Source organism: Eptesicus fuscus, chromosome 6 (genome assembly GCF_027574615.1).
Source record: "Eptesicus fuscus isolate TK198812 chromosome 6, DD_ASM_mEF_20220401, whole genome shotgun sequence".
Lineage (NCBI taxonomy): Eukaryota > Metazoa > Chordata > Mammalia > Chiroptera > Vespertilionidae > Eptesicus > Eptesicus fuscus.
Window position 1 is genome coordinate 15,752,108 of NC_072478.1, and position 7,017 is coordinate 15,759,124.

Sequence of the window (7,017 nt, forward strand, 5' to 3'; positions counted from 1 at the left end):
ACCGGAATCGAACCTTGGACCCTTCAGTCTGCAGGCCAATGCTCTATCCACTGAGCCAAACCAGTTAGGGCTACAAGACTACTTTTTAAAAAATCAGCATATTACAAATTTAAATGCACTTATTATGTGTATTTCCCTTTACCTTAAATTACAGCTGAGGTAAAAAAAAAATTATTCTAGAAATATCTTTATTTCTTTTTTTTAATTTATCTTTATTGTTGAGAGTATTACAGATGTCCCCAATTTTCCCCTATTGCCCCCTCCATCCCAGGCCTTCACCACACTACTATCTGTGTCCATGGGGTGTGTATATATGCATACGTTATTTGGTTAACCTCTTCCCATCCCCCCACCCCTCTTCCCTCTGAGGTATGTCAGTCTGTGTCATGCTTCCATGCCTCTGGATCTATTTTGTTCATTAGATTCCACATATAAGTGAGATCCTGTGATACTGGTATTTCTCTGACGTGCTTATTTCGCTTAGCATAATGGTCTCCAGGTTTACAGGATGTATGAGACATAACACAGCAAACTGCTTTACAGCAAACTTTTTTCTTCGTAAGTAGAAAGAGTACACTCTAAACTAATGATGAAATTATAGTATAGTAAATACATGAACCAGTAACATGATCATTTATTTTCAAGAATTTTGTATTGTACATAATGTATCTGCTATACTTTTATATAACTGTCGACAACGTCGATATGTTTACACCAATATTACCATGAACACGTAATGCCTTGTGCTACAACCAAGATGTCACTAGGTTTTCACTAGACAGCCATAATGTTACTAGGCAACAGAAATTGTTCAGTTCCATTATAATCTTACTAGAGGCCCGGTGCACGAAATTCGTGCGACGGATGGTGGGGGAGCAGTCCCTCAGCCCGGCCTGCAACGATGCAAGCGTTCTGCACCTGGCCTGGCCAGAGGCCCACTGTGGCCAGGCGCGGAACGCTTGCCTCGTCGCCAGAGTGACAACACAAGCATCCCCCAACCCCCCAGCCACTCCATGCCCGCTGCCCAGAGGCCCTCTGCGGCTGGGGTGGAACACTTGCCTCGTCACTGCGGCAACAAAGCAAGCATTCCGCCAGGCCGCTCATGCTGCCCTCTCTCAGCGGCCGCGCCCACCCCCCCCCCCCCCCAACCCCCGGGACTGAGGGACTCCGGTGGGGCTGAGAGGGCTGGGCGCCACCATCTTGTGGCTATGGGCGCCGCCATCTTTGTGATGGAGTTATAGTCAATTTGCATATTCCCTCTTTATTAGATAGGACAGGACCACCATATACATGGTCTGTCATTGATCAAAATGTCATTATGTACTATATGACTATACATATAGGTGAATGGAATTGAACTGAGAGCCCAGAGGTAAACACCCATTTATAGTCATATACTGTTGGACAAAGGCAGAAAACATTAAATTGGGTAAAGAAGGGTCTTTTCAATAAATGGTGCTAGGCAACTGACTTTTCACATACAAAGGAATGAAATTGGACCCTTACCTCATACCACATATAAAACTTAACTCAAAATAGATAAAAGGCTTAAATGTAGGAGGTTAAATTATAAACTATCAAAGAAAACCTGAGATGAAATCTTCATGATCTTGGATTTAGCTATGGTTTCTTAGATCTGACACCAAAGCACAAGCAATGAAAGAAAAAATACATGCATGAGCTTTCCTCTAGATTAAAAACTTTCATGCATAAAAAGACTATCCAGAAAATGAAAAGACAGCCTACAGAATGGGAAAAAAATATTTGTCCATTATATATCTGATAAGTCTATTCTCCAGAATACAGAAAGAACTTTTACAACTCATCAACAAAAAGACAACTAAGTTTTTTTTAATGGACTTTAAGATACCCTTCTCCAGAGAAAACATACAGTCAATAGCACACAAAAAAATATTAAACATCATTAGTCATGATGCAGATACAAATTAAAACCACACACACTAGCCCTGACACTGTTGCTCAATGGTTAGAGTGTAGGCCCTTGGGCCAAAGGATTGTAGGTTCGATCCCTGGCCCCTGTTGGGGTATGTGTGGAAGGCAACCAGTCAGTGTATCTCTCTCATATCAAAGTTTCTCTTTCTCTCTCTCTCCCGCCCTCCCTTCCACTCTCTAAAAATCAATGGAAAGGGGAGGATTAACAGAAAAAAAAAAGAAAAAAAAACGCGCGCACACACTGGAATGGTTATAATGGAGAAAACCCAGACTTCTGCTGAGATCTTCTGCCCATCCCTTTCATCAAGTCTCCCAGTGTTTCAATGACATTTCCAAGGTCTTAAGAGCAGAACAATACCCAAAAATACATATCACAAAGAAGCAGCAATGTTCCCTGGATCCGGGTGAGGCCGCGTGCCCCTGGGTCCGGGTGAGACCACGCCCCTGGGTCCGGGCGAGACCAAACCAGAGGGAGTCGGACCTGCATTACCACCATTTGTCCACCATCCAGAACTGAAAAGTCAGTGCTGACATGTACACAAAAGGAACTGGTGGACATTGAAATTGGGTCTCAAAAGAACTGTTGGTCCAGAAAGAAACTCACTACAGACTGATTCATTTGCCTGTCAGCATAACTATTATTGCTCATCTCACATTCGGTTCTTATAAGTATATTTCTAGTAACACATGATCTCACTCATCTAGGGGAAATGATGAACAACATAGACTGATGAACAAGAACAGACCCAGAAACAAGGAGGCATCGATCGGACTGTCGGGCCTCAGAGGGAGGGTAGGGGAGGGTGGGGATGGGGGGAGAGATCAACCAAAGGACTTGTGTGCATGCATACGAGCCTAACCAATGGTTAAGGACAACAGGGGGCATCCGTGGGGAGGGGTGTGGGATGGGAATGGGGGGATGAGGACAAATATGTGACACCTTAATCAATAAAGAAATTTTAAAAAAAAGAAGCAGCAATGTGATTTGCAAATATTTCTAATACATTACATCTAAGGTCAAAAGATACTTTGCAAATAAAGATGTTAAGATGTTTAAAATGGATGGAGGGAGGAGGAAGGGACGGAGGTGGACACAGATGGGGGTTGGACACAATTTTACATGTCTATGTCACAAGGAACATCTTCCTGTCAGTGGATCACCTTATATTTGGTACTTGTACTGAACTTTCATTATCTTCCAAATAAAATCAAAGTAGAAAAGCAAATAAGTATCCCCTAAAGAAATTCTCTAAGGTTATAAAACATATTCCGAAGGTTAACTACTAAAGGGAACTTGGAGAAACAGTGTCATTGTCATGAGCAGCCACACACTGCCCTCTTATGGCCAAATGAAAAATGGTACCAGTGCTGTTATGGTTCTGTCCCTAATAGAAGTCAACACCAAACTGAGACATCTTCCCCAGGCTCGCTGCTAGATCAAAATAAATTTCGTTAAGATTTAATACCTGGTGTGAATTCCAGTAGAAGTCATTATCTTGGCATTTCTCACTGTGAGAAAAAGTAGTCCAGTTCCCAAGTACAATATTTTCAGGGAGTAATTATGGAGCACCTGAGTCAGGCCCTGTTCCAGGACAGAAAATAGGAAAAGTATGGAAATAAGTTGTCTACATCACAGCTCTGTATGTCTGATTTTAAAAAAATAAATAAATAATAATTATATAGCCCTAGCTTGTTTGGCTCAGTGGATAGAGCGTCAGCCTGTGGACTGAAGGGTCCAGAGTTCAATCCCCGTCAAGGGCACAAGCCCAGGTTGCAGGCTCAACCCCCAGTAGAGCACATATAGGAGGCAGCCAATGATTCTTCCTCATCATTGATGTTCCTATCTCTCTCTCACTCTCCCTTCCTCTCTGAAATCAATAAAAATATTTTTAATCATAATTATAATTACTACTTCAACTTCATTAGTTGTTGTTGGTCTGTTCAGATTTTCTGATTCTTCCTGATTCAGTTTTGGAAGATTGTATGTTTCTAGGAATTTGTCTATTTTACCCAGGTTATCCTATTTGTTGGCATATAGTTGTCTGTAATATTTTCTTACAATCCTTTGTATTGCTGTGGTGTCAGTTGTTACTTTACCTCTTTTGTTTCCTATTTTATTTATTTGGTCTTTCTTTGTTTCTTGATGAGGCTGGCTAGCAGTTCATCAATCTTATTTTATCTTTTCAAAGAACCAGTTAACAATATTGTATTGTATTCTTTAAGAAGAGGAAGAAGAAGAAAAAGGTAAAGATAAAAATTATAAACAACAAATACATATCTATCAACAAGTGAATCTAAAAATCAAGTGAATAAAAAATCTGATGAACAGAAAAAACTGGTGAATATAATAGAATCAGAGGCATAGAAAGGGAGTGGACTGACAATTCTCAGGGGGAAGGGGTGTGGGGGTGTGGGAAGAGACTGGATAAAAATCATACACCTATGGATGAGGACAGTGAGGGGAAGGTAAGGGCAGAGGGTGGGGGGAACCGGGTGGAAGGGAGCTATGGGGGGAAAAAAGAGGAACAATTGTAATAATCTGAACAATATTTATTAAATAAATAAATATCGTGAATTGCCATTAAAATAAGTGAACATGGATGTTTATAGCAGCTTTATTCATAATTGTCAAAACTTGGAAGTAACTCCATTAGATGAGTGAATAAACTGTGGTTCATCCAGATAACGGAATATTATTCAGTGGTAAAAATAAATGAGCTATTTGGCCATGAAAAGACATGGAGGAACCTTAAATACATATTATTAAGTGAAAGAAATCACTTTGAAAAGTCTCTATATTGTATGTTTCCAACTATATAATATTCTGGAAAAGGCAATACTATAGAGACAGTAAAAAGATTGATGGTTATCAGGGATTGTGGGAGGAGAGATGAATAGGCAGAATAGAGGATTTTTTAGGGCAGTAACACTACTCTGTATGATACTATAGAATGATGGACGCATTTCATTATATATTTGTTTAAATCCATAGAATGTACAACATCAAGAGTGAACCCCAGTAAAATCTAAGCCATCTCACATAGCAATATGTTTATGGATATATCTCTTAGGGCAAAGGAAACTAAGGAGAAAATAAACAATGGGACTACATCAAAATAAAAAGCTTCCACACAACCAAAGAAACCACAATCAGATTGAAAAGGGAACCCACCAGATGGGAGAACATATTTGCCAATGATATATTTGATAAGGAGTTAATAACCAAAATATATAAAGTACTCATACAACTCAACAAAAAGAAGACAAACAATCCAATTTAAAAATGGGCAGAAGACCTGAATAGACATTTCTCCAAAAAGGACATACAAATAAATGGCCAAGAGATACATGAAAAAATGCTCAAAGTCACTAATCATCAGAGAAATGCAAATTAAGACCATGGATATCACCTCACACCTGTCAGAATGGCTATCATCAAAAAATCAACTGACAAGTGCTGGCAAGAATGTGGAGAAAAGGGAACACTATTTCACTGCTGGTGGGATGTAGACTAGTGCAGCCACTATGGAAAACAGTATAGAGTTTCCTAAAAAAATTAAAAAATGGAACTTCTATTTGACCCAGCGATCCCACTTCTGGGAATATATCCTAAAAACCCCAAAACTCCAATCAGAAAGAATATACGCATAACATATATGTTCATAACAGTGTTATTTACAACTAGAGGCCTGTTGCACAAAGATTCATGCAATAGGCCTTCCTTCCCCTGGCTGCCGGCACCAGTTTTCCTCTGGCACCCGGGACCCAGGCCTTCGCTCTGGCCACCGCCTTCTGTCTTCGCTCCAGCCGGAGTCTTCAGTCTTCGCTCCAGCCAGAGCCTTCAGTCTTCTCCGCTCCAGAGCGCTGCTCCTGTAGCTCCCTCCGCCCCCCGCCCTCCCCCTCATAGCAGGCGTCCTGCCCCATGTGTCTGCGTATGCAAATTAACCCACCATCTTTGTTGGGTTAATTTGCATGCTCACCCCTGATTGGCTGGTGGGCGTCACAGAGGTATGGTCAATTTGCATATTTCTCTTTTATTAGTGTAGATAGCTAAGATTTGTAAACAATCCAAGAGCCCATCAGTAGATGAGTGGATAAAAAAAGCCGTGTGACATTTACACTATGGAATACTATGCAGCTGTAAAAAAGAGGGATCTCTTACCCTTTGAGACAGCATGAAGGGACCTGGAAAATATTATGCTAAGTGAAATAATCCAAACAGAGAAAAACAAGTATTATATGATCTCACTTATTTGTGGAATCTAATGAACAAAAGGAATTGACCAACAAAATAAGACCCAAAGCAGGGAGGCATGGAACAGATCAAGATACCTCAATGTGGGTTGGGGGAACAAGAAGAGATAAACCAAATAACTTATATACTTACATGCATAGCCCATGGATACAGGCAAATAGCCCAGGGTGGTAAATACTGAGGGGTGGGTAGGGGCTTGGAGGAGGGGGGAAAGGAGAAGAAAATGGAAGATATCTGTAATACTAGCAACAATAAAAAAGTATATATATATTTTTTTAAGTGTGAACCCTAAATTGGGGGGCTGAGTGTAGAAAAAGGTAAAGGAGGGTAAGAGGTGACAGAAGTAGACTTGACTTTGGGTAGTGAACACACAATACAGATGATGTGTTATAGAATGGTACACTTGAAACCTATATAAATTTTATTAACCAATGTCACCCCAATAAATTCAAAAAAATGTTTAAAAAGGGTGACATTGAGTGCTCGCTTCGGCAGCACATACACTAAAATTGGAATGATACAGAGAAGATTAGCATGGCCCCTGGGCAAGGATGACACACAAATTTGTGAAGCATTCCATATTTTTTTAAAAAATAAATTTAAATTAAATTTTAAAATGTGACATTGGGTGATTATGATGCCTCAATGCAGGTTGACCAATTGTAACAATGTACCACTCCAGTAGGGAATGTGATAATATGGAAGGCTATAAATGTGATATTATAGGAAACTAGAGGCCCGGTGCACTAAATTCGTGCACAGAGGGGGTAGTCCCTCAGCCCAGCCTGTACCCTCTACAATCTGGGACC

At 40.4% G+C, this 7,017-nt stretch overlaps 1 non-coding gene across 1 annotated transcript; it reads left to right on the forward strand.

The window, feature by feature from the left end:
- The first annotated feature begins 6,687 nt into the window (after window positions 1–6,687).
- Window positions 6,688–6,794, forward strand: LOC114228025 (U6 spliceosomal RNA). Its single transcript, XR_003614111.1, has one exon. It is a non-coding gene; the product is annotated as a U6 spliceosomal RNA (small nuclear RNA).
- Window positions 6,795–7,017: the final 223 nt, after the last annotated feature.